This window comes from Callospermophilus lateralis, chromosome 3 (genome assembly GCF_048772815.1).
Source record: "Callospermophilus lateralis isolate mCalLat2 chromosome 3, mCalLat2.hap1, whole genome shotgun sequence".
Classification (NCBI taxonomy): Eukaryota; Metazoa; Chordata; class Mammalia; order Rodentia; family Sciuridae; genus Callospermophilus; species Callospermophilus lateralis.
Genome location: NC_135307.1, coordinates 101010032 through 101027819, shown reverse-complemented (window position 1 = coordinate 101027819; position 17788 = coordinate 101010032). Strand labels below are relative to the sequence as shown.

General features: G+C 35.5%; 1 protein-coding gene and 1 pseudogene across 1 annotated transcript in view; both read left to right on the top strand.

The window, feature by feature from the left end:
* The window catches only part of Rfx7 (regulatory factor X7), a 112884-nt gene that overhangs the window by 54418 nt on the left and 40678 nt on the right, over nucleotides 1-17788 (top strand). The gene's annotated exons all lie outside the window — the stretch shown is intronic.
* Nucleotides 16277-17254, top strand: LOC143394079 (uncharacterized; annotated as a pseudogene).

Below are 17788 nucleotides of genomic sequence, written 5' to 3'. Positions count from 1 at the left end.
TCGCCAGCACTTATTGTGGTCTGAATTCGTAATGGCTGCCATTCTTATTGGAGTGAGATGGTATCTTAGAGTAGTTTTAATTTGCATTTCTCTGATTGCTATAGATGGTGAGCATTTTTTCATGTATTTGTTAATTGATTGTATATCTTCTTCTGAGAAGTTTCTGTTTAAGTCCTTGGCCCATTTGTTGATTGGGTTATTAGCTTTTTTGTTGTTTAACTTTTTGAGTTCTTTGTATACTCTAGAGATTAGAGCTCTATCTGATGTTTGATGCCCTTCAATAGATGAATGGATTAAAAAAATGTGGCATTTATACATAATGGAATATTACTCAGCACTAAAAAATAATAAAATCATTGCATTGCAGGCAAATGGATGGCATTAGAGCAGATTATGCTAAGTGAAGTTAGCCAATCCCTAAAAAACAAATGCCAAATGTCTTCTCTGATATAAGGAGGGTGACTCAAAATGGGATAGGGAGGAAGAGCATGAGAAGAAGACTACCACTAAATAGGGAAGAGAGGTGGGAGGGAAAAAGAGGGAGAAGGGGAGTTACATAGAAGATGGAAGGAGAACCTCATTGTTATACAGAATACATATATGATGTTATAATGAGAAAAATTTTTTAAAAAGTGTGTCACATTAGATTGGATAGAGAGAAAGGATGGGAGAGGAGGGGAGGAGTAGGGAGGATAGGAAGGGCAGCAGAATAGAATAGACAATTTGACTGATGTGTGTACATTCCATGTATGTATTATATGTCAAAATGCATTCTACTGTCATATATGACTAAAAAAAAATAAAAATTTTTAAAAAAGATTCAATAAAATATAATCTCCTTTATTGTGTTTTCTACTGAGTTATATTCCACTGTTTTCCACTAATTTTATACTTCTTCAGCTTAAGCTACTAAACTCACCTCTTCTTGGTCACTGTCAACAAATGTTCTGACCTTCTCCTTCTCTGAGAAAATGGGGAGCTATTATCAAATTAACACCATTTCCAGTTTCAATTGAATAGTTGCTCAGTTCAGTAGCAATTTTTGTCTTCCATTTCCTTTTCTCAAAAGAGGTATCCATCCTCTGCCTTTCGGAAAGCTGATATCTATCTATCTCTCTCTCTCTCTCTCTCTCTCTCTCTCTCTCTCTCTCTCTCTCTCCTTCTCCCTCTTTCTTTCTCTCTCTTTCCCTTTCCCTCTCTCTCTCTTCCTCTCTCCTTCCCTCCCTCTCCTTCTCTCTCCCTTCCTCCCTCCTTCCCTCCCTCTCCCTTTCCCTTTCCCTTTGTCTACCTAGAGGATCTCATCCCTTTCAGAATTCACTTCATGATTTATTCTTTATCCTTTTTCTGTATTCTCTCATTTTCTACTGACCTTTTCCCATTAATAGTTAAGTGCTTAATTTTTTCCCATCCTTAAAAAAAGTCTTTCCTGAAACCTATAACTCTCTCTTCTCCAGCTACTACCTATCCTTCTCCCCTCTTTTCCTTTTTTTTTTTTTTTTTTTTGGATTGAACCCAGGGGTTCTTTATCACTGAGCCACATCCCCACCCCCTTTTAAAAATTTTATTAGAGACAGGGTCTCACTGAGTTGCTTAAGGCCTTGCTGAGTTGCTGAGGCTGGGTTTAAACTCATGATTCTCCTGTCTCTGACTTTAAGTCACTGGGTACTTTCTTACTTTTAAAAGAAGTCCCACCAGCAATGTATGATTGAATTCAGTCTCGTGTTTCACCTTCCAACCAATTTCATCCCCAGTTACAAAAATCTCCTAATACCACCCTTCTGAAACTTGTATTCATCAAAGATACCAGGATCTCTTTTAAATTCCTTTGACAACACACTGTCCTGGTTTTCCTATTATATCTTAGCCTTTTCATTCTGTTTCTTTCAAGGGCCACTATTCCTCTGCATTCTGTCTATAGCATTCTATCTGTATTTGTCCACAGTATGCACATCTACTTTGATGGCTTCAGTTAACCTCAAAGTTCTGATAACTTGTGATTTGTATTGCCAATCTAAGCTCCAGACCCAAATATCAATTTATTAGTTGATCAGTTTTACCAGGATACCCAATAGTCACTTAAAATTCAACTTTTCCAAAGCCAAACTCATGGTGTCACACCTCAAATTCTGTATCCATCTGTATTAGTTTTCTGTTGCTGCTATACCAAATTATCATAAATTTTTATGAGTAAAAACAACATAAATTTATTATTTGAGGGTTTTATAGGTCAGCTATATGGCATGGGTCTCACTAGGACAACTAAAGTGTTAGCAGAGACTTTAGGTGAGAGAAATATTTTCTTGCCTTTCTAGCTTATAATAGCTGCTACTTGAATCTTTCTGCCCCAAATCACTCTGATACTTCTCATTGTTTGTAGTCAGATTTCCCCAGTCTCCCTCTTATCAGGTCACCTGAGTTTACATTAGGCCTACCCAGATAATCTAGGATAATCTCACTATCTCCAGGTCTTTAATTTTATCATATCTGGAAAATCTTTTGTCATCTAAATGAGTAGATTCACAGGTACTAAATAATTCAGGCAAGAACTCTTTGAGGGCATTATTCTGTCATATTATATCAGTTAAAAGTAGTCACTTATGCAGTCTAAGAACCTTGTCAGTCCAACTTTACCTTAGAGCTACTTAATCACCAAGTTCTATCAGTTCTTACTCCTTGGTAACCCTTTTTTGTCCATCCCTACCACCAGTGCATTAATCATACCAGATCATCATACTTATTTGAAATACCAGCTGGTTTTCTACTTCTAGTTTCTCCACATTTGTTCCATGCTCCACACTGCTATCACAGCCATCCTTCTAAAATTCCATTTATTTCACATTCCTGCTTAAAATCTTTCATTGGCTTCCCATTGCTGCCTTATGGCATGAAAGATCCTTCATATATAGATGTTACTTGTTTTTGTCTAACCTCACCTTTGTCTGTTCCCTCCACAAGGTATCCATAAGCTGTAGTAAATAGCAGTAAGGTAGGAAAAGAGAATATTTCTTCTCTTAATCTATAAAGTTATTATCACTAGAATATTCCATACTAGTAAAAATGTTCTATATTATATATGCATTGTTTAATATGGTCATCACTAGCCATAGTGGCTGGTGTGCAGTTGAAAGTGGATTGTGTGACTAAAGACCTGAACCTTATTATTTCACTTCAGTGAAAGGTAAATAGTCATTTGAGCTATTGGTACCATTTTGAACAGCACAGCCCTAGAATAGTGGTTCTCACCAAGGCCAAATTTTAGCCTTCCTCCCTCTTAAACCCCCACGTGGGAACATTTAACAATATCTTGAGAAATTTTTTGTTTTCAAAAAAATGGGAGTTCTACTCCCATTAAATGAGTAGAGGCCAGCATGGTGTTTAAATATTCTACAAAATGTAGAAATATCCCCCCATGACAAACTAAAGCACTTTGAATGTCAAAAGTACTGAGGTTGAGAAACTATCCTCGTACCCCTACACCACCTACTTATTTTTTAGGATTCATTTTAGATATTCTCCCTATGGAAAGCCTTTGATTTTTTTTTTGTTTTTTTAATTTTTTAAATTTTTAATTTGTTATATATGACAGCAGAGTGTATTACAATTCATACTACACATATAGAGCACAATTTTTCATGTCTTTGGTTATATACAAAGTAGAGTTACACTGTTCGTGTCTTCATACATGTACTTAGTGTAGTGATGTCCATCACATTCCACTGTCTTTCCTATCCCCATGCCCCCTCCCTTTACCTCCCTCCCCTTTGCCCTATATATAGTTCATTTAATTCTCTCATGCCCCCACCCCCACCCCCATTATGAATCAGCTTGCTTAAATCAGAAAAAAACATTCAGCATTTGGTTTGTTGGGGATTGGCTTATTTACTTAGCATTATATTCTCCCAACTCCATCCATTTACCTGCAGATGGCATGATTTTATTTTCTTTTAATACTGACTAATATTCCATTGTGTATATACACCACATTTTCTTTATCCATTCATCTCCTGAAAGGCATCTAGGTTGGGTCCACAGTTTAGCTATTGTGAATTGTGCTGCTGTAGAACATTGATGTGGCTGTGTCCCTGTAGTATGCTGTTTTTAAACCCTTTGGGTATAGACCAAGGAGTGGGATAGCTGAGTGAAATGGTGGTTCCATCCATTCTATGTTGGCTGCACAAATTTGCAGTTCCACCAGCAATGTACCAGTGTGCCTTTTCTCCCACATCCTCCCCAACACTTATTATTGTTTGTGTTCTTGATAATTGCCATTTTGGCTTGAGTGAGATGAAATCTCAGAGTAGTTTTGATTTTCATTTCTCTAATTGCTAGAGATGTTGAACATTTTCTTCATATGTTTGTTGATTGATTAATTGTATATCCTCTTCTGAGAAGTGTCTGTTCAGTTTCTTGGCCCATTTGTTGATTGGGTTATTTGTTTTTTCGGTGCTTAGCTTTTTGAGTTTTTTATATAACCCAGAGATTAGTCCTCTATCTGATGTGTGAGGGGTAAAAATTTGCTCCCAGGATTTAGTCTCTCTGTTCACCTCACAGATTGTTTCTTTTGCTGAGAAGAAACTTTTTAGTTTGAGGCCATCCCATTTATTGATTCTTGGTTTTAATTCTTGTGCTGTAGGGGTCTTATTAAGGAAGTTGGGGCCTAATCCCACATGATGAAGATTAGGGCCTCCTTTTTCTTGTATTAGACGCAGAGTCTCTGGTTTAATTCCTAGATCCTTGATTCATTTTGAGTTAAGTTTTGTGCATGGTGAGAGATAGGGGTTTAATTTCATTTTGTTGCATATGGATTTCCAGTTTTCCCAGCACCATTTGTTGAAGATCCTGTCTTTTCTCCAGTGCATGTTTTTGGCACCTTTGTCTAATATAAGATAATTGTAATTTTGTGGATTAGTCTCTGTGTCCTCTATTCTGTACCATTGATCTACCAGTCTGTTTTGGTGCCAGTACCATACTGTTTTTGTTATTATCACTCTGTAATCTAGTTTAAGGTCTGGTATAGCGATGCCACCTGCTTCACTCTTCCGGCTAAGGATTACTATCACTATTCTTGGTCTCTTATTTTTCCAGATGAATTTCATGGTGGCTTCTTCTATTTCTATGAGGAATGCCATTGGGATTTTGATGGGAATTGCATTGAATCTGTATAGTGCTTTGGGTGGTGTGGTCATTTTGATAATATTAATTCTTCCTATCCAAGAGCAAGGTAGATCTTTTCATCTTCTGAGGTCTTCTTTGATTTCTCTCTTTAGGGTTCGGTAGTTTTCATTATATAGATCTTTCACCTTTTTTGTTGATTCCCAAGTATCTTTCTTATGTATGCATGCATGTATGTATTTATGTATGTATGTATTTATTTATTTATTTATTTGATGTTATTGTGAATGGGGTAGTTTTTCTCATTTCCTTCTCAGAGGCTTTGTCACGGATATACAGAAATGCCTTTGATATATGGGTGTTGATTTTATGTCTTGCTACTTTGCTGAATTCATTTACTAGTTCTAGAAGTTTTCTGGTGGAGTTTTTGGGTCTTCTAGGTATAGAATCATATCATCAGCAAATAGTGCTAATTTAAGTTTTTCTTTTCCTATACATATCTCTTTAATTTCTTTCATCTGTCTAATTGCTCTGGCCAGTGTTTCAAGAACTATGTTGAATAGAAGTGGTGAAACAGGGCATCCCTGTCTTGTTCCATTTTTAGAGGGAATGCCTTCAATTTTTCTCCATTTAGAATAATGTTAGCCTGAGGCTTAGCATAGATAGCCTTTACAATGTTGAGATATTTTCCTGTTATTCTTAGTTTTTCTAGTGTTTTGAACATAAAGCAGTGCTGTCTTTTGTCAAATGCTTTTTCTGTGTCCATTGAGATGATCATATGATTCTTATCTTTAATTCTATTGATATGATGAATTCTATTTATTGATTTCTGTATGTTGAACCAACCTTGCGTCCCTGGGATGAATCCCACTTGATCATGGTGCATGATCTTTTTGATATGTTTTTTAATTCGATTTGCTAGAATTTTATTGAGAGTTTTTGCATCTATGGTCATTAGAGATATTGGACTGAAGTTTTCTATCTTTGATGTGTCTTTACCTGGTTTGGGATCAGGATGATATGGCCTCATAGAATAAGTTTGAAATTACTGCCTCTTTTTCTATTTCCTGAAATAAATTGAAGAGTATTGGTATTAGTTCTTCTTTAAAGGGCTTGTAGAATTCAGGTGTGTATCCATCCGGTCCTGGGCTTTACTTGGTTGGTAAGCTTCTGATGGCTTCTTCTATTCCCTCACTTGATATTGGTCTGTTTAAGTTGTATATATCTTCCTGACTCAATCTGGGCAAATTGTATGACTTAAGAAATTTGTTGATGCCTTCAATGTCTTCTATTTATTGGAGTATAAGATTTCTAAATAATTTCTAATTATCCTTTGTATTTCTGTAGTGTCTGTTGTAATATTAGCTTTTTCGTCTCGTATGCTGGTTCTCTCTCTCCTTCTCTTCATTAGCGTGGCTAAAGATCTGTCAATTTTATTTATTTTTTCAAAGAACCAAATTTGTTTTGTCAATTTTTTCAATTGTTTCTTTTGTTTCAATTTCAATTGATTTCAGCTCTAATTTTACTTATTTCTTGCCTTCTACTGCTTTTGCTGATGATTGTTGTTCTTTTTCTAGGGCTTTGAGATATAGTATGAGGTCATTTATTGACTTTTTATTCCATGAACTCCATGCAGTTAATTTTCCTCTTAGTATTGCTTTCATCGTGTCCCAGAGATTTCGAAATGTTATGTCTATGTTCTCATTTACCTCTAAGAATTTTTTAGTCTCCTCCTTGATGTCTTCTGTAACCCATTGTTTATTCAGTAGCATATTATTTAGTCTCCAGGTGATGGAGAAATTTTTATTTTTTATTTTGTCATTGATTTCCAATTTCATTCCATTATGATGTAATAAAATGCATGGTGGTATCTCTACTTTTTTGTATGCTTTGTGGCATAGTATATGGTCTATTTTAGAGAAGGATCCATGTGCTGCTGAGAATAAAGTGTATCTACTTGATGCAGGTTGAAATATTCTATATTGTCAGTTAAGTCTAAGTTATTGATTGTGTTATTGAGTTCTATAGTTTCTTTATTCAACTTTTGTTTGGAAGATCTATCCAGTGGTGAAAGAGGTGTGTTAAAGTCACCCAAGATTATTGTGTTGTGGTCATTTTGACTCTTGAACTTAAGAAGAGCTTGTTTGATGAACATAGCTACACCATTGTTTGGGGCATATATATTTATGATTGTTATGTCTTATTGGCATATGGTTCCCTTGAGCAATGTGTAATGTCCATCTTTATCCCTTTTGATTAACTTTGGCTTGAAGTCTACTTTATTTGATATGAGTGTGGAAACTCCTGCTTGCTTCCGAAGTCCGTGTGAGTGGTATAATTTTTCCCAATCTTTCTCCTTCAGTCTTTTCCTATCAGATGAGGAGTCTCCTGGAGGCAGCATATTGTTGGGTCTTTTTTTGTTGTTTTTTGTTTTGTTTTGTTTTGTTTTGTATGTCAAGCATGTTTAGTTTTGCAAAAAAAAAAAAAGCCATCATAGTGGCTTCAAAAGAGCTGTCCCATTTTGTATTCTCACCAACATTAAGTGTTTTCAGCATTTTAGATTTTAGTTTTTATAATAGGTGTGTGATGACATATCAATGTTACTTTAATTTGCAATGTCCTATTAATGATGTTGAGCATTGTTCCATATACTTATTTGCCATCTTTATATCTTTTTTGGTGAGATGTCTGTTCAGATACTTTGTTTATTTTAAAACTGAATTGTTTGTTTTTTTAGTGATGGACTTTAGAGTTCTGGGTCCTTTTTTTAATCCAATCTGCTAGCCTATGTCTTTTGATTGGAGAATTTAAGCTATTAACATTTAGGGTTACTATTGAGATATGGTTTGTATTTCCAGACATATTTGTTTATTTTTGTTATTTAACTTGACTTGATTTTCCTCTTTGATTAGTTTTTCTTTTAGTGTACTACCTCTCTCTGCTGATTTTCACTGTTTTTTCTCATTTCCTCTTCATGAAATATTTTGCCAATGATGTTTTGTAGTGCCGGTTTTCTAGCTATAAATTCTTTTAAATTTGTTTATCATGAAAAGTTTTTATTTCATCTTCAAATCTAAAGCTTAATTTTGTTGGATACAAGATGCTTGTTTGGCATCCATTATCTTTCAGAGCTTGATATATGTTGTTCCAGGATCTTCTAGCTTTCAGGGTTTGTGTTGAAAAATCTGCCGTTATCCTAATTGGTTTTCCCCTATATGTAATCTTATTCTTTTATCTTGTGGCTTTTAAAATTCTGTCCTTATTCTGTATATTGGCCATTTTCATTATAATGTGCCTGTTGTGATTTTCATTATAATGGATCTGTTGTGATTTTGTACATTCAGCATCCTGTAGGCTTCTTGAATTTGGATTTCCAATTCATTCTTCATGTTTGGAAAGTTTTCTGATATTAGTTCATTGAATAGATTTTTCATTCCTTTGGTTTGGACCTCTGTGCCTTCCTCTATCCCAGTAACTCTTTAAATTTGGTCTTTTTATGCTATCCCATATTTCTTGAATGTTCTGCTCGTGGTTTCTTATCATTTTCACTGTGTGGTCTATGTTTTTTTCAAGATGCTATAATTTATCTTCATTGTATAATTTATTTTCATTTATCTTCTAAGTGGTCTACTCTGTTGGTGATACTTTCATTTGAGTTTTTAATTTGGTTTATTATTTCTTTCATTTAAGGATTTCTGTTTGTTCTTTTGTTTATTTATTTTATTTTATTTTTTAGAACCTCTATCTCCTTGGTGAGGGGATCTTTTGCTTCTTGGATTTGTTTATGTAGCTTATTTGTTGAAGTGATTTTTCACTGCCTGTATTTGTTTTCTTATGTCTTCTTCAAGATCCCTGAACATTTTAACCATGTTTATCCTGAAATCTTTCTCTGTCATTTTTTACCTATGGTAGCTGCCAATGCTGCTAATGATGTGTTGTGTTGATTTGTTTGTGGCACTTTCTTCCCTTGTCTTTTTATGTTGCTCATTTGTCTTCCTTTCCAGCTCTGTGAATCTGGTGTGTTATTGTTTTTACCCTATAGATTTGTAGTGTTCTTGTAGGGTTCCAAGATCTCTTCTTTGTGGGGAAGGACAATGTTAACATATCCCAATATCAACAGTACATCACCTATGAACAAATTGTTGTTGTTAAGACATTTACAGTTTAGTCTCGATGTCCAGAAATGTCAGATTTGATTATTATTTAAAATACAATCAGTAGTTTCATAAAAAGGTTTACAGTTTTTGGCGGTGGACAATGAACTGGGGGTCAGGTATAAGAAGATATGGGTGAAAGATGTAAGGGTATAGAGTTAATATATCTTGGGAAATGTGAAGGAGAAATCTAATGAAGAGGGTTAATAGCAGGGGAATAGACAGGAAGTAATTTAGGGTAGACAAATACGTGGGAAGACAGTGGAAGTAATTTAGGGTAGACAAGTACGTGGGAAGACATAAAACAAACACACAAATGTATTTAGAAAAATACAGGATGTAAAAATAGTAAAATTTGGAGAGTGAAAGAAGAAGAAAGAAGGGAAAGAAAGAGAAGAAAAAGAAAAAACAGGGCTTATGCAACTCCTCTACATTATATTATTCAGGTGACTCTCCTCAAAGTCCTATTTCATGCAAAGTTCTTGGTTTCACATGTGTTGGGGATGTGAGGCCCAGAGGATAGAAGGGTGGAAGAGAAAATATACTGCTTAGAGATCTGTTTCTTTCCTGCTTCTCTTCTCATTCAGTAGGTGGGTTTGTCTGTTTTAAACTGGTGTCTCTGCCCTCAGGATTGTGTAGGTAACCAGAGTGAGAATACTGGACCTGGTGCGAAGCATCTGGAAGTGAGGAGTACTGCCTACCAGTCCCAGCAGGGAAATTGCATGGGTCTCCTCTTGTGATCACTCGTCTGACTTGAGCCCCCCTATAGTCTCCCTCTCTTTCCTGGAGATTTCCCAGATCCTGACCTCTCTGTTATGCTCCAGATTTTAGTCCCTTCCCCTCTCTTACTTATTAGATCCCAATTGCAGGATCTCTCACCCCCAGGCTCATACTAGGTGGGCGGCGCCCTGGTCACACTGAACTCCTGTCCAAGTGAGAGCTGTTTTTGTGTTGGGTGGCCACTATGCTGAGTTCTCACCGCTGGGGAGGTGGGGGGGATTGGAAACCAGGTACCTGTTCAAATGGAGATCCAATCTGATAGCCACATCCACCAAAAAATGGTAAGAAAGGTTTTCCAAGATGGAGTCAGTCTGCTTCCAGCGCCATGTCTGATGAGGTGTGGGAAACTAGGATGGCCTTGTGATGTGGATAGGTAGCAGCCAAGTGTCCCGCGTGGGAGCAGTGCACAGTCTGGAGTTCTGCAGAGGTGCTGATAGGTGATTCTGCTAAGCTGCTTGTGAGCTGTGCGTGAGCTAGAACTGCAGACTTTGGGTCCGGAGTCCATAGACTTACTCGATCACAGAAGCTCTGATTTCTGCACGGGTGGTTGCAGCGCTGGTGATTTCTGCAAAAATCCGCTGTATAGGGGTCTTCTCACACTCTCTGAGATTTTGTATTCTGTCTAGATGAGACCTTGTAGAGAAGCTGCCTGTCTGCTTTCTTGGTTTCATGTCACATAGCAGCCAGAAACAGGACCTCCTCTATTACACTATCTTGGGTCTCCCTCTTTGTCATTTTTAAAACTCATATCCACTAAAATAATAGAGCTCAAGTGATGTTAATTATTTAAGTTGATTATAAGTGTGAGGATCATGAAAATGTGAAATATGCTAAAAGTAAAACATATAAAATGATATTCTCCAACTCCAACCATTTACTGGAAATGCCATAATTTTACTCTTCTTTAAAGCTGAGTAGTATTCCATTGAGTATATATACCACATTTTCTTTATTCCTTCATCTATTGAGGGACACCTAGGTTGGTTCCATAGTCTAGCTATTGTGAATTGAGCTGCTATAAACATTGATGAGGCTGCATCACTGTAGTATGCTGATTTTAAGTCCTTTGAGTATAAACCACATTTCCAGTGAGAAAAACAGTTTCTTTTGACATTGTTTATACTAGGCAGTCCTCAAAAGAAAATCACATACCCCTGCCACCCCACATGGTTCTTATAACAAGGTTGGAAACTGAAAATTTCTGAAAATGCAAAATTCTAAACAATAGTCATATAAAATGGAGCCCTCATACCTTGACCTGTTTCTCTATCTTCCTTATTCGGTCTTGTAGAATAATTGCTGGGGCCTGAGAGAATATAGTATCAGGTATGTTGTGTCGATAAATTTAAAAAATCACTGATACTGGTAAAAAATGAAACTGTGGTCTTAAATCAGTACCACCTAGGTTGGGGAAAAACTGGAATTTTTTTTCAAGTTTTGCTTTTGTAGTTTACACAATCAAGGACAGGCAGATTCAAGCATGCTTATCCCATCATTGTATTTATTTCCCCTCCAAATATAACTGAAGAAGCAAACTGGATAATTTAGTTTTATGGATTTTAAAATGACTATTCTAAATACAAAGTTAAAACATTTTTTAAAACATTTTATGGATACCAGTTTGAAAAGTAAAGTTTAATAGACTAATTATGTACAGGACATCCTGGTTACTCATCTTCCATCAAAACTTAGTAATTATCCACCTGGCCATCTTTGAAAGGTATTTGAGTAGTTATGGCTTAAACCTATTGCTTCACTTTCAAGATGCACCCTAAAACATTTAGACTACTTTTTAACTTTGTCCTGTGTCAGTAAATAATGGAAACATATTTAAAGGTCTTTAAGTTCTAGTAATAAGACAGTTCAAAATCCTATCTGTTTCTCTGCAATCCTTCTGATATATAGTAACAGTTCAGAAGCAGATAATCTGAAAAGACAATTGTTTTCATTATTTCTTTTTTTTTTTTTAAAGAAAGAGTGAGATAGAGAGGGAGAGAGAGAGAATTTTTTTAATATTTATTTTTTAGTACTTGGCGAACACAGCATCTTTGTACGTGGTGCTAGGATCGAACCCGGGCCGCACGCATGCCAGGCAAGCGCGCTACCACTTGAGCCACATCCCCAGCCCTTTTCATTATTTCTTTATGATAGAAAACTGAAAATTTTCATATTTTGTTACTAGCCCACCCTGGAATACCCTTTTAATTTCTTACCCATGCTCCATGTATTAATTCCTTTCTGTCTAGTAGCACAACTATTGTCAGAAACACTTTCTAAATTTGACAGCATTTTGATGACTCAGGGAGATTAATAATATCCACCTTTTTCCACATTCATCCTGAGGAAAGTCAGGATTGCTAGAACATTGTCTTGGCAACCAAGTCTGATGCCCACATGTAAGATATAAGAGCTTTTTTCTCTTGATGTACCTCCCAAGTTAGTGGAGATAAATAGGATAAATAACTTCCTTAATTTCTTCAGATAAAAATAACATAATTATAATGCACTAATTAAAATAATAATACTAGAAAGGAGATAAGTAGAACAGATTAGGGAAGGGAAGACAAAGAAAGGTACTGGAGAATGAGATGGATCAAATCATGGTATATGCACATGTGAATATGGCATAATGAATCCCACTATTATGTATAATTATAATGCACCAATTTTAAAAAGATGAAGATACCTTACTCCTGTGTTCATTGAATCATTATTTACATAAAGTTATGGAAGCAACCTAGGCGTCCATCATCAGATAAATAAAGAAAGAAAACATGGTACATAAACAGTGGAATACTATTTAGCCTTAAAAGGGGGAAATACTATCATTTGTGACACCATGGTTGAACTTGGAGGATATTACACTAAGTATAATAACCAGGCACAGAAAGACAAATACTTCATGATGTCTTCTATATATGGAATCTTAAAAGGTTAAACTCATAGAAGTAAACAGTAGTATAATAATTACTAGAGCCTGGGGAAGAGGGTTGATAGGGAAAGGAGAAATGTTGATCAAAGGGTACAGAGTTTCAGTTGGGCGGAATAAACGTTAGTGATATATTGCACAGAATGCTGACTATATTAAATAGTAATGTATGTCTCAAAATTGCTAAGAGTAGATTTTAAATTTGTTAATCTTATTTAATTATTACACACTATAAACATCAACTTATACTCTATAAGTATATATATAGTTACTTGACAGTTAAAAATAAAATTTTAAGAAGACATACCATTTTTAAATAAGAGTCTGTATTTGATAGAATTTGAATTATATATTCTTCTGCCAAAGATCTGATTTTAAGTAATTATATATTTTTAAATAATATTATTTATTACAAGAATTACAAGCATTTTAGCAGTGTTACAACTTTAAAAACTGATACACAGCTTGAGCAACTTGCCTGATATCACAAAGCTAATGGCAGATCTTGAGCTCAGATCCATGTCTTCTGATTCTGTACACTATACCTTACCACTGTGTCCTACAGCTTGAGGGTTTGAAGAATCAAGTCAATTGAATTTAAGTAGCGGCGGCTTCATTCATCTATTATATGTTCATGTATACATATAAAGGTCCTGTATTCTGTTTTTAATGATTTCATTAGTGTATTATAGTTACACATGATAGTTGAGTTCATTTGGCATAATCATACATCGGAATTTAATTTGTCCCCTTTTAGTCTCCAGTGCCTCCCCTTTGCTTCCTCTCCTTCCTCTCCTATTCTGCTCCTTCTACTGGTCTTCCATTTATTTATTTATTTTTAATTGGTGCTTTATAAATACATAAATAGATAAAAAGATAGAAAGAAAAGTGAAATCACTATAGTGTATTTATACATGCACAGAGTATAATTTTGTCATTCATTTCACATTTCTTCCCCTTTCCTGTCCCTCCCCCTCCCCTCAATCTCCTTTTACTACACTGATTTTTCCTCTATCCTTATGATATTTGACACCCTTCTTTTTACCCCTGACTTTGCTTTAGCTTCCACATATGAGAAAGAACATTCCACCCTTAATTTTCTGAGTCTAATTTTACTTAGCATTATGTCCAGTTCCATCCATTTACTAGCCAATGCCATAATTTCATTCTTCTTAATGAGTAAAACTTCATTGTGTATATATATGTATACATATGTATATACATACACATATGTATATATACATATGTGTGTGTATATATATAAATACACACACACAATTCTTAATTACATAGATATTTATATGTACACAGTTTCTTAATCCATTCATGTTGATGGGCACCTGTGCTGGCTTCATACCTTGGCAATGGTGAGTTGCATTACTATAAACATTGAAGTAGCTATATCATCATAGTATGCTGATTTTAGATCTTTTGAATAAATACAAGGCATGAGATAGCTAGATCATACAGTGGTTCTATTTCTAGTATTTTGAGGGATCTCCATACTACTTTTCAAAGTGATTGTACTGACTTACAGTCCCACCAACAGTATATGAATGTATGGCCTTATATTCTTCCTATTAATTTGTCAGTAAAAGACTTGCCTTTTGAACTTAGATTTGTAAAATTTTCATCAAACTGACTTTTATTAACTATACTAATCAGTTACTAGATGATAGTTTTACATGAAAATTCTCTGTGACATTCTCTAGAAGAGTCAATGACTCATACACTTTTCATTTAAGGGTAAAACTTTGGCTTTTTTCTAAATTAAATTCCACCTCAGAGGAAGATGTTTTTAAGTCTTGAAAGTAAAAATAGCATTTGGGGGGGAGGGTGAATATTTTTTAGTTGTCAATGGACCTTCATTTTGTTTATTTATATATGGTGCTGAGAATCGAACCCAGTGCCTCATGTCAGGCAAACGCTCTACCACTGAGCCACCAACCCCAGCCCCTGGCATTCGTTTTAACCTGTACTAAAGAAGAATCCTGAGATACATGTGGCATGAAATATCCATAGGAAAAGGGTGAAATGTTAAATAAATGAAAACTGAAACAATTAGCTAAACTAGTGGGGAAGATTTAATTAGACTCCTATTTTATTATACCTTACAAAAAAAATAAATAAATAAACTCCAGAGGAATTAAGGGGACACTAAGTATGAAAAAAAAGTTTTTCAAACCTAAAAGAATAAAGATAATAGTATCTTTAAGATATTACAATAAAGATTTCAAAGACAAAACACAGAAATCTCAAATTATGAATAGAGATTGACACATTTGATTGCCCAGAAATGAAAAAACTTGTGTCAAAAGACTCCAAAATGAATTGGCAAACAACAACTAGGAGCACGTATAACCACTAGAGGATTAGTGTACATAACTGCATGATAAATATCCCCAATTTTAAATATGCAAAAAATCTGAAAGGGCAGTTTCTTGAACAGTGTTCTTTCAAACACAATCCTCTGACTAGCAAGAGCATCGCCTGGGAACTTGTTAGAAATTTAAGTTCTCGATTTTGGTCTTCGTCCGCGGGTCTGGACGGTCTCTTGGTCCACGTGGCGTGCAGGACTCTCTCTAAAGTAGATTTCTTCAAGAGGAATTGCCCAGTGCAGTGATAAAGAGACCAAACTGTATGATCCTCCACTGAAGCAAGAAGATCCACTGGATGTTGGGGAAAAAGTGGAAAAGAAGTCTTGTCAGAAAAAGCCTGAGAAGATGATAAACAGATAGAGAAGCAACAAGACTTGGGAAGCAAGTTGTGTTCATCAAACTACAGACTGAGGAAAAAAGGATGTGAATATAAGATAATTGGAAAAATCCTTTGTTTGCTCAACCTCATTTCTTTAATGAAACATTTTTGAAGTTTTAGGTTGAAACCGTTTAGGCCTAACCATGAGGGAAGGTATGTAGTTGAGTCTCCATTTTAGTAGCTGGATGTTCTCTACCACTGCTTATTTCTTATGGTAATATCCCCCTGTAAGTGTAAAGCAGTGTGAAATGCCTTCAGTATAAAAAGTGTGATATAGCATCTGATAGCAGAGCATTCATACTGGAGGAAAACCTTATGAGTTTACTGAATGTGGGAAAACTTTTACCCACATATCACATTTCATTGAACATAGAAGTCATGCTGAAGGGAAACCCTGTGCTTCTAAAGAGTATTGAAAAGCCTTTAGCTAGATGATAAAATTTTCTCACAAATCTTATCCATTCCTCTGCATTTGAGAGGTCATACAGAAAAGCCTTCTAAATGTAAGAAATGTGGAAATATCTTCAGTCAAAAGTAAATCCTCATGTATCAAGAAATTCATACTGGAGAGAAACCTTGTGAATGTGGGAAAGCTTCCATTCAAATGTCACACCTCAGTCAGCAGAGAATTTATAGTGGGGAAAGCCCCTTTTCCTGTAAGGTATGTGGGAAAGTCTTCAGCCACAAATCCAATCTTACTGAGCATGAGCTTTTTCATAATAGAGAGAAACCTTTTGAATGTAATGAATGTGGGAAGGCCTTTAGCCAAAAGCAGTATGTCATTAAACATCAGAATACTCATACTGGAGAGAAGCTTTTTGAGTGTAATGATTGTGGAAAATCCTTCAGCCAGAAAGAAAACCTCCTTACCCATCAGAAAATCCACACTGGAGAGAAACCTTTTGAGTGCAAAGACTGTGGGAAAGCTTTCATTCAGAAGTCCAACCTTATGAGACACCAGAGAACTTACATGGGAAAGAAGCTCTTTATATAAAGGAGCCCTTTATATGTAAGGAGTGTGGGAAAACCTTTAGTGGGAAATCAAATCTTACTGAACATGAGAAAATTCATATTGGAGGGAAACCCTTGAAATGTAATGAGTGTGGAACAGCTTTTGGCCAGAAGAAGTACCTCATAAAGCATCAAAACATTCACACTGGAGAGAAACCCTATGAATGTAATGAATGCGGAAAAGCCTTCTCTCAACGAAATCACTTATTGTGCATGTGAGAATCCATTCAGGTGATAAACCTTATAAATGCAATGTATGTGGAAAAGCCTTCTCTCAGAGTTCATCTCTCACTGTACATGTAAGAATCCATACAGGTGAGAAACCCTACGGATTTAATGAATGTGGAAAAGCTTTCTCTCAATTCTCAACCCTAGCTCTGCATTTGAGAATACATACAGGTAAGAAACCTTACCAGTGCAGTGAATGTGGGAAAGCTTTCAGCCAGAAATCACACCATATTAGACATCAGAAAATTCATACTCATTAAAAACCCTATGAATATCTTCAAGATGGGAACACATCAAAAATTTATATATCATAAAGTCATTCTGAGGCAGTGTACCACAAATGAAGGGAACTTACACAAATGTTAACAACTTTGAGGACACTGAAAATTCATATTGAAGAGGAAGACATTTGTATGATAAACAGACTGCCAATAAAAAAATACTCCACAGTCAATGGTAAAGGTAATGCTGAAACAATAGACATTTCCATTAAAATTGGAACAGAAAAAAGGCCTGTTACTCCATCAATATAGATGTGAAGTTCTTCACCTGTGTAATAAGTTGTGTTAGAAAGGAAGATACAAAAACAGATGCTATGATCATCTATATGTAATAAAACTCTGGTATTGCTTCAGCAGAGGGAAAAAGATTCTAGAAAGAGACCTATGCATTTAGTAGAACTTGCAATATTAAAGAAATCCATCAGATGAGAAAATATGGGACTATTTTTAAAAATTATTTGGAGGTAATTTGTTCTCTGAAGGGGAAAGAAAATAGACCATGAACACACAAGCAAAATTCATGGGAATTGAAGACT